This window comes from Bos javanicus, chromosome 9 (genome assembly GCF_032452875.1).
Source record: "Bos javanicus breed banteng chromosome 9, ARS-OSU_banteng_1.0, whole genome shotgun sequence".
Classification (NCBI taxonomy): Eukaryota; Metazoa; Chordata; class Mammalia; order Artiodactyla; family Bovidae; genus Bos; species Bos javanicus.
The window spans coordinates 95,230,509-95,250,405 of record NC_083876.1 but is presented as its reverse complement, the minus strand read 5'-3'; positions in this window follow the sequence as shown (position 1 = coordinate 95,250,405).

Here is a 19,897-nt window from a genome sequence, read left to right as displayed (position 1 = left end):
GTAAGTCCCAAATCAAGCCCAGGGAGGTCAGCTCAGCTAAGCGTAGGTTCAGCTCAGGGACAAGGGAGCTGTGGGACTGAGCTGGCTCTTGCCTTCACTACATTTGCAAGACCCTCGCATCTTGGTGCCAGTGGTCCTTTGGCCCTAAACCAGCACAGAACAAGGCCAGGGAGAGTGCGGCCATGGGGTGGAGAGGCCACTCCTGGTGGGGACAATTCCTGTGCTAGGTCATCCTGTCTGTCTCCTTCTGTTTCAGTGGCAATGTCATAGAAGGTTCGGAGAGAGGAATCAAGCGAGTCTGTCGGGTTCCAGACTCAGTTCTGCTGCATACTCGATGCAGAGTCCTTAAGCAAGTTACTCAACCTCTCTGTGTCTCAGTTTCTCCCTCTGTAAAATGGACCAAAATAGCATCCACCTTGTAAGACTATTGGGAGGACTGAAGGGATTAATTCATATAAAGAGTTTAGAGCATTAGCTGGCACTCAGTGAGCATTAACCATTATTCTTTGGGAACAAAAATCAATGTCCCAAATGGTGGTGGGGATGGGACAGGGGAAGCATTTTAATCTTCTGACACCCAAGAGACAAACTACATCTGAAGATTTTTCTGCACTGTCAAAAAGAAAGACCAGCCCATATGTCACTTCCTGTTGTCAGAGATACATTTTCAGATTATGTCGTAACATGGTAGCAAAGCCCTAATTCTGCTTTAGGAGGAAACCTTAGATTAGGGGAAAAAAAAAAACATTAAACCTGGGGCTAGTTCTCAAGCCATTTCCACTTTTAGAGTTAACTCTATAGTCTCCTAAAATTAGAAGAATATCAGTGCTCTGAATCTATAGTGGAAAGATTTTGACTGACATTTCTATATAAAACATATGGTTTTATGGAGGAAAGACAGGTCTCCAAATTAAGTGTCTTTAGATCTCTGCCTCTTTTTACATTACCTGTGATATCAGTCACCACTTGATTATTTTCTGGGTCTGCCCTGAATTTACTGAAAAACCGTGTAATTGGGAAAGGCAGCACTACATTAATCTTTGTGCTTCCATCCATTCATCTGACGTTCAACAAGCATTTGTTAAGCATCTACTATATCCCAAGTCAGACGCTGTAAAGGCTGTAAGGATGCAAGAGACCCAGGGCCTATCCTGGGAACTGTATCACGACAGTACACAACACACATCCACTAAATGTGGATGGAATCGCTAAAACAAGAAGAAACACAGAAGAGACCATAACATGCTCACATCAAGATTAGCTAACTAGCTTAAAAATTGTAACATCAAATTCAACAACCTTTCCAAATGCAGATGTGTTCTCTGTTGAGGAGCTCAGAGGCAAGCTCACACAAGACTACTCAGCCCGGGGAGTTTAGAGAACTCTCTTGGAGGGAATCAGAGCCACACAAACCACAGCCAGGCAAGCCAAATAATGGTAATCAGATGAGAAAAGGAAAGAGCCACGTCTGTTTAAGCAAAGGTTTCTCCGGTGGCAATGAAAAGCAAACAAAAGAACAGAGACGTAGAATAGCATTCCCTTTCACAAATGCTGTTTACTATGATCTTATGAATTAATATAAACTCTGTGCGTACTTCTTGTACTAAGAAAATGCACTGCTTTCATGAAACAAAAAGAACACTCTGGGTTCTTTAGAGAAAGGGAATTGTTGTCACATAAAACCTATTGCCTAGCAACAAAACAGCAACTCATCACACCTTTCTCCCAGCCATAGACACACACAGCCTCACCCTCTTGCCTGCTCATTCCTTCTGACTCACAAATGTAGGATTCTTTTAATAGTATCTGTGGTTGCAATAACTGGGCTTTAAGGTTCTAGTTTAAAGCACCAATCAGTATGAAGTCCTGCCAATGGCTAAGAAGTTTTTCAGAGCCTCTGAAAAAGCCATGACATAATAAAACAAGAGGGTCACTGGGTTGGGTTCCTTTTTCTTTTTCTTTTCCTAATCCTAAACTGAATGTTTCTCTGAAGTGTCTGTCTTTTGCCCTTTCGCCAGGGGCACTGGGGTGGTTCTGCCCCTTGGGCTCTCATACTTAGTATGAAAACTGAATCAGGCAACATAACACTTTGGAGTCTAAATCTATTGCTGAAAACCCAAACCTGTTTCAATGCCAGATCTGTTTCCTTGCCTGATGCTAAGTCACAAGAGCAGCTCTCTCTTTCAAATGTTGTGCATCACAGAACCAGCGGACCCCATGTTTGGAAAGGAGTTGCTAACCAACATTCTGTAGAATAGAGTGTATTCAGTGATATGACTCACAGATAAATTACTTCACCCTCATGGACCTCAAACTGGGTGTGGCATTTGATGTACATTGACTCAGTGCTTAACCCTTCCATGTATGGGGGAAATTCCACTCCTTCTTTCCCCCTCAAAGTCTTGAGTGTTTCTGAGTGGTGGCAGGCATGTCTGCGGAAGGCTGGAAGCAACTGCTGGTGGGGATAGATGGTGGTGCTTGGGGGCCACCTCGCCGGAGAGCTGGATTTTCGCTGTTTCTCACAATGGTGCTCCGTAGGCAGATTTACATTCAGGACAAGTTCAATATTCCATGAGATGAAGCATGTTATCCCATCCCATTTATTGCCTTTTGAAACAGACATTCAAAGTGTGTTTTTCTTGTCAGCATTCCAAGGTCTTAAACCTCTGATGCCAGCTGAAGGCCTGAATAGGAGGGAGCAGTCTGTACATGTGCCCTGCGTGCACCCCATGTAAATGTTTACCAATGTTCGCTCGTGCAAATCAACAGGGGCGCCACTGTGACACCAGTAGGAACACGTTCAGCTTCAGTCATCAAGGACTTTGTGACTTGATGATCTGGTACTTTCTTCCAATCTTGTCTCTGCTTAAGTTCATCTACGGTCTAGGAATCCGGTGACTCCTGCTAACAGCAAAGGCAAAATATTTCATCTGAGCTCTGAAATGTTGCTTTCCTCTTAATACTGCTAATGGGGCTACTGATGGTTTCTGTAGGAATTAAGAAGAATCTAGAGTGATAAACTGATAAAAAACTGATAAAATTGATAAACTTTTTTTTTTAAGACATTCATTTATTTAGAGCAGTTTTAGGTTCACAGCAAAACTGAGGGGAGGTGAGATTTCCCATGTGCTCCCTACCCTGCCCTACATGCACAGCCTTCCCACTTATCAACACCACCCCCCCACCATGGTGGTACATTTGTTACAAGGGATGAACCTACATGAACACTTCATCATTATCCAAAGTCCATGGTTTGCATTACAGTTAATTCTTGCTGCGGGACATTTTATGGGTGTGGACAAATATATAATAACATGTATCTACCATTATCATATCATACAAAGCAGTTTCACTCCCCTGAAATTCCTCTGTGCTCCACTGATTCATCCCTCTGTCTCCCCAAGCCCTGGCAACCACTGATCTTTTTACTGTCTCTGTAGATTTGCTAATCCCAGATCACTGTATAGTTGAACTCACACAGTATATAATCTTTTCTGATTGGCCTCTTTCACTTAGTAATGTGCATTTATGTTTCCTCCACATCTTTTTATGGTTTGATGGCTCATTGCTTTTTAGTACTGAATAGTATCCCATTATCTGGATGTACCACACTGTATCCATTCACCTACAAAAGAAAAGCTATGCATATTCAAAAGTAGAAACATCACTTTGCTGACAAAGGCCATACAGTCAAAGCTATGATTTTTCCAGTTCATGTATGCATGTGAGAGTTGGACCATAAAGAAGGCTGAGTGCCAAAGAATTGATGCTTTTGAACTGTGGTGTTGGAGAAGACTCTTGAGAGTCCCTTGGACTGCAAGGAGATCCAACCAGTCAATCCTATAGAAAATCAACCCTGAATACTCATTAGAAGAACCAATACTGAAGTTGAAGCTCTAATACTTTGGCCACCTGATGAGAAGAGCCCACTCATTGGAAAAGAACTTGATGCTGAGTCAGCCACGCCTCTGGAGCCCCCGGTGCAATAAGTCTCCAGCTTCCTCACAGTCACAAAGGGGACTCAGAGTCTAAGGGCGGTGTCTTGGAGACTCCTGACTCTGTACCCTTCCTATTAGGTGGCCTTAGGCAAGTTACTTTACATCTCTTACACTCAGTTTTCTTTCCCATAAAAATTAAGATCACAGTAGTCCTATGCCTAGGGGCTCGTGTGGATTAAACAACATTGACAGTGGTCACGCACAGTGTCTGACATATAAGGTAGTTCAGTTCTGTTCAGTCGTGTCCGACTCTTTGTGACCCCATGGACTGAAGCACACCAGGCCTTCCTGTCCATCACCAACTCCCAGAGTTTACTCAAACTCATGCCTATTGAGTCGGTGATGCCATCCAACCCTCTCATCCTCTGTCGTCCCCTTCTCCTTCTGCCCTCAATCTTTCCCAGCATCAGGGTCTTTTCAAATGAGTCAGCTGTTCGCATCAGGTGGCCAGAGTATTGGAGTTTCAGCTTCAACCTCAGTCCTTTCAATGAATATTCAGGATTGATTTCTTTAGGATGGGCTGGTTGTATCTCTTTGCAGTCCAAGGGACTCCCAAGAGACTTCTCCAACACCACAGTTCATAAGGTAAGGGCTCAGGAAATACTATTTGTTATTAATAAGAAGTGAAACATGATATAGAATTCGTACATGAAACTGGGTTTTAAGAATAGGACTGTTGGCCAGTATGGTTTGTGTATTAGTCTGCTAGGAATGCCATAACAGAATACTAAAGCTGATGTGGCTTAAATAACAGAATTTTATTTTCTCATCTTTCTAGAAGATAGAGGTCAGAGATCAAGGTGTCAGCACAGTTTCTTCTGAGACCTTTCTCCTTGGCTTGCAGATATACAAGCCTCTCCCTGCGTCTTACAGTCTTCTCTCTGTGTGTTTCTACATCCAAGTTTCCTCTTCTTATAAGAGCACTGATCACACTGAATCAGGGCCCACCCTGAGGACCTGATTTAAACTTAATTACCTCTTTAAAAACTCTCCAAATAGTCCCGTGCTGAGATCCCGCATGCACCAACGAAGATCCGGCACAACCAAATAAATAAATGAATTGATATTAACATGGTTTTTTTTTTAAAGGTAACATTCTTTCTTGATCTTGTAAGGGGTCGCATGACACACCATGATCATGCTTCGATCTGGATGATGCAAATTGTCAGTAATGCATCACTGGACGCAGAGCCCTCTGTCTCAAAAACCTTATGTAGCTGTGTCCAGACCTCTTACGTGTGGACCGGTTCTCAGAGCTTTCTGAGATGCTCTTCCCAAATTATAGCCCTTAACTTTGGCTCAAAATTTAAAAAACAACCTGATTTCATTGTGGCTGGTGTTCCATTTCCTTGTTGATTGGAAAATATGTTTTCAGCTTTTATTTTACTTTGCTGTCAAAGCACTGATTTTGCTAAGGAGTCCCTCTCTGTGGGGTGGGGGAAACAGTCAGCCTCCGTCGTGTCCTGCCTGTGGCCTTAGTTGCCTCATGCCCCAGCCAGTCTAGTGGCCCCTAGTCCTCCGTCCACACAGGGTCTTTGAGAAGGCGGATCGCTCTTGCCACAGGTTGCTCAACCCTATCCCACTCTGGCTGAAAGCATTTCAGTGACTTCCCACTTTTCCAAGATACACCACACTCCCCGGGTCTCCTGCTTCAGCCATGTGGGCCTGATCCCCGACAGGAAGCTTGGTTAGCTATCCCTTCTGCAGAATCCCTCTCCCCTCATTTGCCGACCTGGTCAATCTACCTCCCCTCAGATACTGTGCAGTCATCATTTCTCCTAGAGAGCTTTCCTTGAGCAGCCTGCTTAGGGCGGACCTTTATAACCCCAGGTCAGGTCCATCTAGCTCCTTATCACGTTGAGATTTTGCGTGTGTGCATAATTGTTTGATAACTCTGAGCTCTGTGAAGTCTATATCCGTTCACTGTAATATCCTCAGTGCTTGGCCACATAGTTGGGGATCGGTAAATATTGGTTGAGTGGACCAGTGGATAAATGAGTGAGTGTGTCAATACTGACCCCTAAAATTTTCAATCTGGGAAGCAAGCTATAATATTTGAAAAATAGTAAAGTATCATAAATATGAGCAAAGTCAACATAAATTTGAGTATTATTTTGGAGATAAACTCTTTGCAAAATAAAGTTGTTTTGCAAAGTCTAAATATATAGGTAGGAAATGAGTTATTTGTATTTTTAAGAAAGCTAGAAATCAAGGAGGATACATTGAAAAGTCAGGTGATTTAGGGAGTTCTAATGGTCTCCCTTAGGGAACTCAGTGCCAAAAGACCAACCATAAAGGGAAGAAATAATTATATGCAGCCACCAGGGAAGCCCAAACTTTTTGCAAAGTTGTTTAATGGTAAGAAGCTCTTCTTATCTCCAAACGTTAATTTCCTCTTATTATATTTGGAATAGATTTCCTGTATATTTACTAAATATTCTATTTACTAAAAAAAAAATCTCTAACATGTTTAGAGAATTTTTAAGTAATTCTAATCCTCTCTTTTAAAACAGTTGGACACCAGTTGACTGGTGACAAATTACTCGACTTCATCTGTAGACTCAGGATTTTCAAGGTCTTCTGAATTTAATTGAATATTGAACGACTATAGAGCAATGGTATTTCTGCTCCTTAATTGATCAACCAGATGTTTATTGGCTTTTACTGGTGCAAAGGAGATTATGAGTCTAGAGGCCCAGCCCTGGCCGAGTTGTTGATCTACCCCAGGACACAAAAATGTAAACAGATATTACAGTGCAGCAAGATAAATGCTACCAGAGGAATGTGCAAAACGCGATTAACTTCACACAGCAAATGGAAAATACAGATTTTCACAGTCAGCCCAACTCTCCACATTTCAGTATGTATCACAATTGGAGAAGGAAACAGGCTGAATGGGACAAGACAATCACATCATTTGCTAACAGAACAAATAATGTTATAGTCGTCCTTCCTTACCTTCTCGCAAAAGTAAGCTAACATGTTTCCTTATTTTGTCAGCTTTCATGAGAAAATCGTTTCCTCCCTTCTTATCATTTCTCCCCCTTCCTCTGTCCTCCAATGCCTTTTCCCCTGTGTATAATTACTTTTCACTTCATGGTTGGTCTTTTGACACTGGGTTCCCTAAGGGAGACCATTAGAACTCCCTAAATCACCTGACTTTTCAATGTATCCTCCTTGATTCTAGCTTTCTTAAAAATACAAAGTAACTCATTTCCTACCTATATATTTAAGAATTTGGAGTGAATGGGGAAGCCAAAATCTTAGGATACAAGTTCAGTTTTTCAATTAGGTTTGGAGGAAATGGCAACCCACTCCAGTATTCTTGCCTGGGAAGTCCCAGAACAGAAGAGCCTAGTTGCAGTCCTGCTGCTGCGGCTGCTGCTAAGTCGCTTCAGTCGTGTCCGACTCTGTGCGACCCCATAGCCGGCAGCCCACCAGGCTCCCCGTCCCTGGGGTTCTCCAGGCAAGAACACTGGAGTGGGTTGCCATTTCCTTCTCCAATGCATGAAAGTGAAAAGTCCATGGGGTTGCAGAAGAATCAAATATGATTCAGTGACTGAACAACAACAGTGTATAAAGCAGCAAACTAAACAACGCAGAGCTTGGGAACCCATTGAACACAAAGTTTCTTTTAGCCATAGGCGTAAGTTGTTACTAGCTGCTTCTGTTCTGACTGCATTGGGTAAAATTGTTCAGGTAAATCAAAAGATTGTCTCAGAAACACTGATATACTTAAAAATCTGACATATTTTTTAATCTATCAGGTCCAATTAAGGTCTGAAAATATTAGACACTAAAGCTACTGTAAAGTATCTACACTCATAGCTTATAGAAAGTAGAGTTTCTTGTTATGTAATTATTTAACAAAAGGTGCCCCTTCCGTAGACCAGAGGTGGCTATGTAGGTGCTCTTTGGTGGCTTATGCCCTCTTTTGCTCACTAGGTGGCTGTTTCCTTGGACACCAGCAATGACTCCTTAGCCAATCATATAGAGAGAGTTCTGTTATAAGCTAAATCATTCAATCATTCACTCCTTCAGCTAACACTTGCTGAGCTCCTTCTGTGTGCCAGGAACTGCTCAAGGCCCTTGGAGACAGCAGAGAACACAGCTGGCAAAGTGCCTGCCTTCATGGAGCTTACCTTCAAGGAAGCAAGACCGACCATGAACACCTATGTAATCATATATTCTAAGGTCCGGTGGCATTAAGTGTGTGATGGTGGTGGTGGTTTAGTCGATAAGGTGTGTCTGACTCTTTGCGACCTCGTGGACTCTAGCCTGCCAGGCTTCTCTGTCCAAGGAATTCTCCAGGCAAGAATACTGGAGTGGGTAGCCATTTTCTTCTCCAGAGAAGGGATCGAACCCTGGTCTTCTGCATTGCAGGCTGAATCTTTATCGACTGAGCCACCAGGAAGCCCTATTAAGTGTGTTATGAAGAAATTAAAGCAGAGGAAGGGGTCAGAGCTGATGAGACGTGATGTTTTACACAGTATAAACAAGGAGGGCTGGCAAGGATTCGACGTTTAGTTGGAGACCTGAGAACATGAGAGAACATGAGAGAACATGAGAACATTAGCTATTAGGGGAAGTGTCCCATGTAGGGTATAAAGAGAACGCAGAGGCACTGAGGCAGGAGGGTGCTCACGATCCAACATGCAGAAACCTTTTCTTTTTTAATCAAACCAAGAGCAACGCATTATAAATTCATTTCAAATGACAGTAAACACGTCAGCTTGTGAGTTACTCAGTGAATCATTAGTTATGACAAGAGTTCAATACAGATTTGTCAACCTAGAGAGACAATATATTTATTTTCTACTAATTTATACCATCTAACCCCTGGTATGTATGTGTGGAGGAGGGTAGGAAATTGGAAGAAATTCAGAACAATGAGAGGGAACAGAATTTTCTGGGTGGAGTTTCTGGGTGGACCCTTTTAAAAGGGATACACTCACCCAGCATGTGCCTTTTGCCCCTTGCCCTTCCCTACTGAACACAGCCATGATGCTAGACGTAGAGCATTTATCTTGCAAGCACCTGGCAAGGCGCATGAGGGACAAATGTCACACGTGAAGGATTGCCAAACAGAAGGCTGTGCTGTGCTCAGTCACTCAGTCATGTCCAACTCTTCCCTTTTAGACTGTAGCCCACCAGGCTGTCTGTCCATGGAATTTTTCAGGCAAGAATATTAGAGTGGGTTGCCATTTCTTCCTCCGGGGATCTTCCTGACCCAGGGATAGCACCAGACTCTCCTGCATTTCCTGCACTGCAGGAGGATTCTCTACCACTGAGCCATAGGGAAGCCCAAACAGAAGCCTAGAAAAAGCCAAGGGTCCTGATGGCTGCCCTGACCCACTGGAACCATCAATCCACAGGTTTCTTGTGTGTGGAAAAGAAACCAAAAGAAACCCATGTGTAAGCCAAGCTATGCAGTGTTCTGTTGCTCTCAGTCAAGTTAGGTACTCATTTATATTACACAATGAAGTGTTCCTCCAGATTTGAGGATGGACTTGACTATTAATAGAATGTGCAGGAAGTTTACTGAAAAACATTTAGCCCCTGAATCAAAATTCATTGGCTGCATTTACGAAGAGAAGACTCTAGAGAGTCCCTTGGACTGCAAGGAGATCAAACCAGTCAATCCTAAAGGAAATCAGTCCTGGATATTCATTGGAAGGACTGATGCTGAAGTTGAATCTTCAATACTTAAGCCACCCGATTTGAAGAGCTGGCTCATTAGAAAAGCCCCGGATACTGGGAAAGACTGAAGGCAGGAGAAGGGGACAACAGAGGATGAGATGGTTGGATGGCATCACCAACTCAACGGACATGAGTTTGAGGAAGCTCCGGGAGTTGGTGATGGACAGGGAAGCCTGGCATGCTACTGTCCATGGGGTCACAGAGTCAAACATGACTGAGTAACTGAACAACGAATTTACCAGGAAGGAAAAAGTTCTTAAAGGGAATCTAGTTCTTATTCTTCCGTTTCCATGAGGTCCAGGGAATAGTCATTTACGCTAGTAGAAGAGGGTCGTGGGGCCTGACAGCCTTGACCTGGACCCCAGAGATCAACTTTCTCATCTGCCAATGACAATGACTCAGACCCAACACTCCCATTATTTTTCAAATTCCTAAGTGTAGCTCAGTGCTTTAATATGTTTCATGTGTTATAAACCAGAATGTATATTTGTAGACACTTATAGCACTTTGGTCATGTTTAATTCTTAAAGCTGTCTTTGCACAACTTTCCAAATACGAAGGGGTTAGGAATGGAGGCCTGTTCTTACAAGTGCCTGAGATGAGAGTCTTGCTGTCAATGCCAGCACAGCACTTGGAGATAATTCTGCATAATATTCTAGAAAATCCCTGGAAATTCTACGATGGAAGTTTTAGATGATTTTTGGTTGCACTGGGTCTTGACTGCCCCTGCAGGCTTTCACTAGTTAAGCTGAGCGGGGACGCCTCTCTAGTTGTGAAGCAGGGCCCTCACATTGCGGTGGCTTCTTTTGTTGCAGAGAAAAGGCTTTAGACGCACGGGCTTCAGCAGTCTTGGCTGGAGGGCTCTAGAGCGCAGATTCAGTGAGTTGTGATACGTGGGCTTAGTTGCTCCGCAACACGTGGAATCTTGCTGGACCAGGGATCAAATACGTGTCCCCTGCATTGGCAGGTGGATTCTTATCCACTGTACTGCCAGGGAAGTCCCGGAAATTCTAGATAATATATAATGAACACTCAATGAGTTTTACTTCTTTTTTTTTTCCCTAAGTTTCTCCTATGCTCAGTCATTGCTCAGAGAATTCAAACTAATTGAAATCTGAGCCCAGTTATAAATTAGAAAGCTTATTCACTAAGAGAAGAAAAAATAATCATGATGAATACAAAGGACATCGCAGATAATCTTGGGCTTTGGAGTATACATATGTTTAAATAATATGTTGAAAGCTTGTAAAGAAGTTCGTAGTACTAGGCAAATTTAGGTTTATTTTCATTGTTGGTTGGTGAATTCAAGGTCTAGAATATTTTTTAAACAATGGGCTGGCTTTTATCTTTTAAATGCCCTAGTAATGGAAGGAATATTGGCAAAATAGGATTCTTTTAAATTAATAGTTTATTTTTCTAAGCGCTTTCTTTCAATAAAAGCATACGTATACATTCCGAATGTTCTTTTATAGAACCTATTAGATGGATTACTTACACATCACAGTTTAGAATTTTTAAAAGAGGGCTACAAAATGTTCTGTATGTCCTGATGTTTCAGTGGTTGTATGATAATCCAAATTTACATCCAGGTTAATATGAGACATAATGGTCTATAATTAGCTGAATTTTAAAGGCATGGTTCTACTCTGGATTTTTGATTGTGACAGAAAACCCAACTCCAAAAGGCTTAAGAAAGAAACGGGAATTTCATAGTTCAATTAACTGAAAGATTGAGGGGGATTGGCAAAGTCGGTCCTAGGAACTCAAACAGCGTCCTCCAGACCCAACCTTTCTTTCTTCTCTGGGTTGTGCTTTCTTCCATTTGTGCTTAATAGTCAGCAGGGCCAAGTTCACATCCTAATAGTTAGAAGTCTATTTCTGGTTCTCCCAAGAGTTAAAAAAAGAAAACAACCCAGAATTGAGTCCCACTGGAGGAATTAAGGATTTGAAACTAAGCACTGTGGACAAGGGGAATCCCACTTTATTTCTGGCCATGTTTGGGTCACAGGACCAAACTTGGAACTAGTCAGTTCACCAAACCACATGGATTGAGAATGGGGAATAAACAGATATCCAAGGCAAGTACCGGTTCTGTTACTGGAAGACGGGGAAAAAAATACTGGGCAATTCAAATCGATAAATATCTTTGGTTGGCTCAAATAGCTTTTTGTGTACCCAAGACCTCTAGTTGTCCTCTTTTGTCTTTTTTCCCCCTCCATTCTCTGTTAGATTGCAAATTCCTTAAAAGAAGACAACACTATTATTTTATTATGGCCATCTTTTCCTTTCTGATTCTGTAGTTTGGACAATGCCTAGCATTTAGCTGGTACTCATCAAATGATTTTTGACTGAATGAAGGAATAGTTGATACCAGTAAGAACTATTCAAATTATTAGTGCAGGTGAGATAAGGGCTATTAAAAGGTTACTTACTTTCAATTAATACCACTTCCTGGTTCTCTTTAAGGCAGACTGAGCATCTTACATGTAGTCTGAAATTATCTAACTTTTATAAGTTATAGGATTCTTTTATAGGTTTGGGTATACTTAATATCGGAGAGGGCAATGGCACCCCACTCCAGTACTCTTGCCTAGAAAACCCCATGGACAGAGGAGCCTGGTAGGCCGCAGTCCATGGGGTCGCGAAGAGTCGGACACGACTGAGCAACTTCACTTTCACTTTTCACTTTCATGCACTGGAGAAGGCAATGGCAACCCACTCCAGTGTTCTTGCCTGAAGAATCCCAGGGATGGCGGGGCCTGGTGGGCTGCAGTCTATGGGGTCGCACAGAGTCGGACACAACTGAAGCGACTTAGCAGCAGCAGCAGCATACTTAATATTCCCCAAACATAGGGCATACCCATATTTGTACTTAATGACAAAACAAAAATAGAGCAAAGACAAGAAATGTAATCATCAATATTAGGGAATAACTTTACAATTATTTATTTTATTTTTTGAGGTTTTAAAAACTGTGGTTTAAAGCACATTATGTAAAAAATACCATCTTGACTATTTTTAAGAATCAGTGTATAGTATTGTTAACTGTATACCATCTTGACCATTTTTAAGAGTCATTGTAACAGTATTGTTAACTGTATGTTAACTTATGCAACAGATCTTTATAACTTTTCATCTTGCAAACTGAAAGTCTGCACCCACTGAACAACATCTACCTTTTCTCCCCTCCCCCCAGGCCCTGGCGGCCACCATTCTACTTCCTGTTTCTGAGTTTGACTACTTTAGATACCACAGATAAGTGCAGTCACGTGTATTTGTCTTTTTGTGAGTGGCTTATTTCACCCAGCATATAAGGTCTTCAAGATTCATTCATGTCGTAGCATATGACAGGATTTCCTTTTTTTTCTTTGTAAGGTTGAATGATATTTGAAATTTCATTGAGATCCTGTTTTTCACCAACACCTATTATTTTCTGTTTTGTTTTCTGATAGAAGCCATTTTAACGGGTGTGAGATAATATCTCATTTTGGTTTTGGTTTGCATTTCCCTCATGATTAGTGACATTAAACATCTTCTCATATGCTTGTTGGCCATTCGTATGTCTTCTCTGGAGAAATGTCTACTCAAGTTATTTGGCCATTTCAATTTTTTAAATTTATGTTTGAATAATTGTATTTACTTCTGGCTGTGCTGGGTCTTTGTTGCCACACTGGCTCTTTTCTAGCTGCTGAGAGCGGGGGCTCCTCTCTGGTTGTGTGCGTGGGCTTCTCTTGTAGAGCACAGCCTCAGTCATTGTGGTGCTCGGGCTAGTTGCTCCGAGGCATGTGGAATCCTCCCAGATCAGGGATTGAATCACTGTCTCCTGCAGTAGCAGTAGATTCTTTCACCACTGAGCCACCAAGGAAACCCTTCTTTGCCCATTCTTAGAATCAGGTTGCTTGTCAGTTGATGAGTTACAGATTCTGGATATTAACCCCTGATCAGATGCGTGGTTTGCAAACATTTTCTTCTATTCCATAGGTTGCCTACTCACTCTGTTCATGGTTCTTTGCTATGAAGTTTTTAAGTTTGGTGTAATCTTTTTTGTCTATTTTTGCTTTGGTTGCTTGTGCTTTCCGTGTCATATTTGAGAAATCATTGCCAAAGTCCATGTCATGAAGCGTTCCCTTATGATTTCTTCTAGGAGTTTTATAGTTTCAGGTCTTACATTTAAGTCTTGAATGAGTTATTTTTGGCCTATGGTGTAAAGTAGGGTCTAACTTCATTCCTTTGCATCTGATTATACAGTTTTCCCAGCACCATTTGTTGAAGAGACTGCTTTTCCCACTGTGAAGCTTTGTCGCCTTGTAGAAGATCCTTTGACCATATGATACATAAGGGTGTATGTACCATCTGTCTAAATGCCATTGCCCTATATAATATGCTGAAATCAGGAAGTGTGAGACTTCCATCTTTGTTTTTCTTTCTCAAGATTGTCGTCATTGTTCAGAGTCCATTGAGATTCCATATGAATTTAGAATTTTTTTCTATTTCTGCAAAAGAATGCCATTGGTATTTTGATAGAGTGCATCAACTCTGTAGGTTGCTTTGGGTAGAATGGACATTTTCACAATATTAAGTCTTCCAGTCCGTTAACACAGAATGCCTTTTCATTTATTTGTCTTCTTTACATTTTTTTTTTCTTTAACAATCTTTTGTAGTGTTTAGTGTACAAGTCTTTCACTTCCTTGGTTAAGTTTATTCCTAAGTATTTTATTCTTTGTTGATATGATTGTAAATGGGATTGTTTTCTTAACTTCGTTTTTTGGGGTTGTTCACAATTGGTATAGAAATGAATCTTATTTTTGTGTGTTGATTTTATATCTTGCAACTTTGTTGAATTTTTTAATTAGTTCTAACAGTTTTGGGGAGGGAATCTTTAGGGTTTTCTACATATAAGACTGTGTCGTCTGCAGATAGAGATAATCTTACATCTTCATTTTCTCTGTATGTGTTTGATCTCTTTCTCGCCAAATTTCTCTGGTCAGAACTTCCAGTTCTGTGTTGAATACAAGTGGCAAGAGTGGCCGTCCGTGCCTTGTTTCTGATCTTGGTGGGGAAGTTTTCAGTTTTTCACTGTTGGCATCTGCTGTCCGTTGTGAATTTTTCGTATATGGCCTTTATTATGTTGAGGTGATTTCCTTCTATTTGTAGTTTGTTGAGATTTTTTATCATGAAAGATGTTGAATTTTGTCAAATGCTTTTTCTGTATCAATTGAGATTATCATGTAGGTTTTTTCTTTATTCTATCAATGCGATCTATTATCAATACATGACTTGATTTTGTTATGTTGAGCCATTCTTGCATTCCAAGAATAAATCTCACTTGGTCATGATGTATAATCCTTTTAATGTGCTGTTGAATCTGGTTGAGAGCATTTTGTCGAGGATTTTTGCATCAGTATTCATCAGGGATACGGTCTGCGGTTTTCTTTACTTGCAGTATCTTTGTTGGGTTTTGGATTTCGAGGTAGTGCTACTCTCATAGAGGTTTCCCTAGTGGTGCTAGTGATAAAGAACCTGTCTGGCAATGCAGGAGACGTAAGAGACACAGGTTTGATCCCTGGGTGGGGAAGATCTCCTGGAGGAGGGCATGGCAACCCACTCCAGTTCTTGCCTTGAGAATCCCATGGACAGAGAAGCCTGGCAGGCTCCAGTCCATAGGTTCACAAGGACTCAGACACGACTGAAGCGACTTAGCACACACACACACGTTACTCTCATAACAGCAGTTTGAAAGTGTTCCCTCTTTACTTTTTTGGAAATATTTGAAAAATACCATTAATTCTTCTTTAAATGTTTACTAGGATTCTTCAGTGAGGTCATCTGCTCCTGGACTTTTCTTTGTTGGAAGTGTTTTGATTACTGATTCACATCCTTATTAATTATAGGTCTGTTCAGATTTTTAATTTCTTCACTCTTCAGTTTTGTTTGTTCTAGGAATGCATTTACTTAATCTAGGTTATCTAATTTGTTGGTATATAATTGTTCATAAGAGTCTGTTATGACTCTTTCTTTTTGAGCTTCAGTTATAATGCCTCCTCTTTTATTTATAATTTTTTGTTATTTGAACCTTACCTTTCTTCTCAATTAGTCTAAAGTTTTTGTTTTTTTTTTAATTTTGTGTTTTCAAGAACCAATTCTTAGTTTTGTTAATTCTTTTCTATTGTTTTCCCTTCTCTGATTTTCTTATTTCTGCTAATCTTTGTTATTTCTTTCCTTTTGCTAAATTTGAGTTTGGTTTGTTCATTTTGAGGTTCCTTACAATGTAAAGCTAGGTTCTGAGATTTTTCTTTTCTTCTTCTAAGCGTTTACCACTATAAACTTCCTTCTAGTATTGCTTTTGCTGCATCCTGTAAGTTTTAGTATGTTGTGTTTTCATTTTCATTTCTTTCAAGACACTTCCTAACTTTCCTTGTGATTTCTTCTTTGGCCCATTGGCTGTTCAAAATTGTGCTATTTAATTCCCACATATCTTTAAGTTTTCCATTTGCTATTGATTTCTAGTTTTGTTTCTTATCAGAGAAGATACTTGGTGTGATTTGAAGCTGCTTAAATTTGTTTAAGACTTGTTTTGTGACCTTCTCTTGTATGAAATCTCTGCTAGAGAATGTTACTTGTGCACTTGAGAAGAATGTGTATTCTGCTTCTGTTAGTTGGAGTGTTCTGTTAGGTCCAATTGGTCTATAATGTTGTTCAAGTCCTCTGTTTCCTTACTGATCTTCTGTCTGGGGGTTCTATTCTTCATTGAAAGTGGGGTTTTGAAACCTCCTTCTATTATTGTTACTGTTTATTTATCCCTTAAATTCTGTCAAAAATTCTGTTTGTTTCATATGTTTGGGTGCTCTGATATTAGATACTTATGTATAATTGTTATATCTTCCTAGTGAATTAACCCTTTTATCCTTCTATAATGTCCTGTGTTGCTTATGACAATTTCTATCTTAAGTTCTACCTCTGCCCTCTCGGTTACCACTTATATGGAATATTTTTTCCATCCTTTCATTTTCAGCCTATATATATCCTAAAACTCTCAGTGAGTTTCTTATAGTCAGGAAAAACTTAGATCTTGTTTTTGCTTTTTACTCAGCTGCTCTATGTCCTGTCATTGGGAAGTTTAATTCATTTATATTTAAAGTAATTACTGAAAGGAATTACCACTGCCGTTTTGTTCATTGTTTTCTGTGTGTTTTTAAAGTTATTTTGTCCTTTTCCTTTATTGACTCATTTTGTGTTTTGTTGATTTTTTGAAGTGATATACTTCGATTCCTTTCTTATTTTCTTTTGTGTTTCTTCTGTAGATATTTTCATTTTGATTAATGGACATTACATAAAATATCTTGTTATAACAATTTATTTTAAACTGATGAAACTTAATCTCAATCACATAAATAACTTGACTCTTTTACATCTCTCCCCAAATTTAGTCAGTCTCTTTTACCAAAGAGCTTTATATTTTTATATTTTCATATGCTTTAACATGCTGTGTAAGTCATTTCTTTAAGAGGAAAGTGTGTGTGTGTTTGTGTGTGTGTGTTTTTAATTGGCAGTACTCAAAGTCCTGGTACTTTAGTAACCTCAGGGATTGTTTTTGCTCTTATTGCTATTGTCTTTTTTTTTAAAGAGCATTATGATCTTTTCCTTTAAGCTTGAATCACTTTCAATGTACTTTCAGTCTCTTGCTGGACTTTTTCCAGAATTTCAAGAAACTCAAACCTAGTCTCTGAACTTAGCAGAGATAAATCTCTATCTTTGTGTCTTAAAAAGACCTAACAACTAAGGGTCTCAAAGAAGTTGTGTTTTCTCCAGCTCATTTCTGTTTTTGATCGCTCAGCCTGGAACCCCACCAAAATGTAACATCTTCCAAGATTCATTTATACTGAGCACTTGACTGGATCGTGCCTGGCATGGTCCTCTGCAGTGGTATGTCCTGCTTCAGAAAGCAGAGGTCCTGGAACCCTGGGGATTTTCTGAAGAGCTTTGTGACATCACTTCCTAAAGTGCCCCCAGACTAGACAGTCCCCCATTTAATGCACCTTGTGAAACTCAAATGGGAAACCCAACTTTCTCAAAGCCTAAAGCAATTATATTATGCAGGTAGTGAAAGAGTTAAACAGTTTGAGTTATTTTTAGTGTACTTCAGATCATAAAGTTATAAATAACAAACCTAAAAGCTCAATGCTGAAAATATACTGAAATAAGTTTCTAAAAGAAGTTGCCATCTTTACCTAAATATCACTGTAGTGTTATCAATCTTTTGGATTTGAGGAACTGCCCATCATTAGTGTCCATTTTTCTGGCTGCCATCCAAACTACACATGAAGTTTTAGCTACTTTTTAGGGCAAATTAAATCCAGGAGTTGGTGATGGATAGGGAGGTCTGGCATGCTGTGGTCCATGGGGTCGCAAAGAGTCGGACACGACTGAGCGACTGAACTGAACTGACATTCTAAGAGTCTCTGATTAGTCATACGGTTTATTGTTGAAATTATTGGACAGCTTTTGCTAATATTTATCTAGGCTTCCAAATTAGAATTCAGTACTTTTACATTATGTTATGGTTGCATAGATCACTGGACAAGATAGTTGCATGTCCTGTATTGCAGACTGCCTCACCTGGGTAAATGCAAATATGATAAATGAATGCAGAATCAGAATGGAAACTGAATGTGGCAATCAACGTCCAAATTAGGATCCAAGCCTTGCTAGTTAGTGCTTAATTTTCTACTTTGGATCACTTGCTACTACAGTTTTCTCCCTTCTTTCTCCTGCTCTGATCCCACATTGAAGAAAGAACCTCAGGTGCTCTTCTTATTGCCACCCAAAGATGTGAGCTCTCTATTCTCTGACCTCATCACTCTCTGTACCTCTCACAGAGGTTCCCTCATTCTGTGCTGTGTTCTGGCTATCAGTGTATATCTTATCCTTGCCCTCACCTGCTATGCTGAAAGATGTCAATTTAATAATAAAATTACCCATGTTTTGCAATGTCTGTCAGTGTTGATCACCACACGTGTTGCCTGGTGTAGTGACTCTTAGACATGTGGTTCCTGGATGAAATTCCACCATTTTTTTCTTTCCTAAAAATCTGTAACTCCCTTTTTTGTATCTCCTTGAAACAATTTCCTCATAAACTTCAAGGAGTTGGTGATTAGTTTTTGTGGTGGAAGTATTCATTTAAAATCTAAGGAAGCCATATGTCAGGCCAGGGTTTGTTCTTAAGAAAAGGAAACCCATTGAAACAGAAGGACATAAATACTTGCGGCTGGCATTTGAATCCTGTTCCTGTTTGATTGTTGTTGTTGTTTAGTCACTAAATGATGTCCATCTCTTTGCGACCCCATGGACTATCGCCTGCCAGTTTCCTCTGTCCGTGGGGTTCTCCAGGCAAGAATGTTGGAGTGGGTTGCCATTCCCTTCTCCAGGAGATCTTCCCAACCCAGGGATCAAACCCGTGTCCCCTGAATTGTAGGCAGATTCTTCACCAGTGAGCCACCTGGGAAGTCCTCCTATCAATAGGGTAGATTTTTATCAGCCCCATTTGACAGAAGAGAACTCTGCTCACCGAGGTCACCCAGCCACTCTGAGTTCTATTTGTGTTTTCGGCACAGGTCTCTGATTCCGCCTCCTTAGCTGTACCCACTGCCTACTCTTTTCTGGAGGAGAATCTGGTCTTTATAGAAATCAGGAAGGTCCCCAGAGCTGGAGGTTATGCTCTGGCTGCTGTCTTTCATTCCATCCTGAATATATTCTTTCAAAAAGATGCTTGGCTCTCCTGTCCCCTGTCTCCCAGGTCCTCCCCCAGTGCACACACACACACACACACACACACACACATGCACACACATGGCCTAGAGAACAAAGACCAGGGTGTGGAGTCCCTGCCAGCTCCACCTTCACATTCCCACAGAGCCAGCCAGGATTCCGCGCTGTGCTGCGGGGGTGGGAGCCGGCATCTCCCTGCCACCCGAGCAGGCATGGACAGCTGCTACATCACCTCCTCAGGGGCTCCCACCATGCCAGGAGACGGAATGCTCCAGGGCTTGGCCACTGCTTCTCCAGACTCCCTCTGGAAAAACTCATCAGGATTGCAGGCCTGCCAGTGTAGTAAATATTTATTAGAGGAAGTGGTGACTAATACTTATGTATCAAGAATCTATTCTGTTCAACACACAATATTAATAATAATAATGACAATT